Below are 2,455 nucleotides of genomic sequence, written 5' to 3'. Positions count from 1 at the left end.
TTTTTTGGTGGAGACAGGGATCTTGCTATGCTGCCCAGGTTGGTCTTGAACTCCTGGCCTCAAGCAATCTTCCTGCCTTGGGCTCCCAATATGTTGGGATTTTGGGCATGAGCCACCATGCCCAGTCAGAATTTACTTTCTATTTCTACACCCAAATCAAATGGTGGCTGAATGTTGACTTGCATGACAATAGGGTATTGGAGTCTCTCTAAGCCTAAAGTTAGAACTTTTTGATGACAATGGATTATACCTCCCTCTTAAATTCTTCCTTAAGGAAATTATATAAGTAATTCATAGCAACTTCTGTAGTAAAGAGAAACAAAAAGAAAAAAACCCAGATTACCCATAATCACTCTGAGATAGCCACGTTAACGCCTTGGCGTACAGCAAGGACCTGAGTGGAAAGAAGATTCAGTCTAGAGCAGATATGGAGAAATGTGACCTTCGTTAGGGTAAAGGCACGTGAGTAATAGAAGGAAAAAGAAGAAAGCAGCTGCAGATGGAGGACCGGTAGTTGAAATATGAGGGCTGGCTTCTCTCTCAATGGACTCTATCTTCCTCACGAAGTGATCGTGAACTGAGGCTAAGGGGAAGGAGGAAGTCAGGGTTTTAGCGGCACAGAGAGGTATGAAATAATAATGCGGAACGGGAGAAGGATGTAGTAGAGAAATTTAGGAAAATTTCTGGACCTGATTGAGTGTAAATTTGAGGTTGGTCACTGTTAACTTGACCTGTTACCATTCTGCCTAACTGGGTGTTTTTCTTGAGCAATAGCTAATGTTTCAGGTTCGGGCACAGAGGAGGTAGGTGGAGAGTGGGTCTGTGCAGAGTCAGGGTTTGGCTTTGGAAGGAGAAGGCCAAGGAGTTGAAGGTATTTGAAGAGAGAAAATGCACTTTTAGACCATGGAATTGCGATTTGATGAGGAGGGGACGTGCTGAGTAAAATGTTAAGTAGAAGCGTCAATGGATTTGCGACGCTGATGAGGTCAAACAACTGTCGTACAGGGTGTGGGAGGAAATGGAGAAAGTGATCTTGAAAGGAAAGAGGTGATGATCAGAGACTGGGGATTTTGAATTAGTGCCGTTTCTTTTTTTTTTTCCCGGAGAAGCTCAATGGAATCTGGAAGATACCTTCTCCTGGGGTGACTGGAAAGGCTTAATAGAGGTGAGATTTGAGTTGGCCTTGGAAAGATTTATATGAGCAAAGAGCCCAAGAGTTACATGGCGAATGCATTGTGCAAAGTGGAACTCATCACTCTTGCCTTCCCTTGCAACAAATAGCTTTCCCTGTGTCACCGCTGAAGCTGTTTCAAAGATGAACTAGTGTGTCATGTCAGGCAGGCTCTCAGGTGTGTGTGTGTGAACGAACAGGCTCTCAACATTTCAATTCAATCACTTTATTTTGCCATTTTTATCAGGTGCTTTGCCCTTAAGGGACTGAGTCATGCTAGGCAAATCTAAAGGAGAATGATTGATAATTTACAAAATTCCCACTAGTTAAGTTTCAAGACGACAAGTAAGTTCCTGTGGACTGATTAGCACATTCTTCCCACTAGGAATCTATTTCTTTCTTCCCCTCTCACTGCCTTTATCTACATAGCTACCTATTTTCTGTGCATCTGTTTACATTTTGCACTATTTATTGAGAACTTACTGTATTCAAGAGTTCACGATAAGTTCTTTAATTTCATCAGCTCATTTAATCCTAACAACTCTATGAGACAGGCATTATTATCATTCCCATTTTTTACCTAGGAAACAAACTTGGAGAGGTTAGTTTTTTTGCCCTCATTCAAATAGCTGGTGGAGCAGGGTGTTAAATGGACTATTCATAGTTTGAGTAACATAATCCTATGATACACACACACATTTAAACATTTTTTTTTCTTTTTTTCTTCTCTTTCTTGCTGACACTTACTAAGCGTGTAACATTCTAAAAAGTGAGATAAGAAACTTATGTGAACAAGTGAAATTCATCATTTTAACCATTTTAAAGTATATCAATTCAGTGGCTTTTAGTACATACACGGGTTGTGCAACTATCACCACTATCTAATTCTGGAACAATTCCAACACTCCAAAAAGAAACCTCATACCTATTAATCAGTCACTCCCCTTTTACTCTCCCTACAAGCTCCTGGCAACTGCTAACTGGCTTTCTGTCTCTGTGGATTTCTCTCCTCTGGATATTTCATATAAATAGAATCATATAATATGTGGCCTTTCAGGTCTGGGTTCTTTCATTTGTTTTCAAGTTTCATTCACTTGCAGCCTGCATCAGCACTTCATACCTTTTATATGATTGAAGAATAGTCTATGGTATGGATATACCACATTTTGTTTATCCATTCATCAGTCTATGGATATTTGGGTTATTCCCACCTTTTGGCTATTATGAATAATACTACTGTGCACATTTTTTATTTTTTTGAGACAGAGTCTTACTGTGTTGCCC

This window comes from Propithecus coquereli, unplaced genomic scaffold, assembly GCF_000956105.1.
Source record: "Propithecus coquereli isolate 6110/MARCELLA unplaced genomic scaffold, Pcoq_1.0 Scaffold304, whole genome shotgun sequence".
Taxonomy (NCBI): domain Eukaryota; kingdom Metazoa; phylum Chordata; class Mammalia; order Primates; family Indriidae; genus Propithecus; species Propithecus coquereli.
This window is presented reverse-complemented; position numbering follows the sequence as displayed.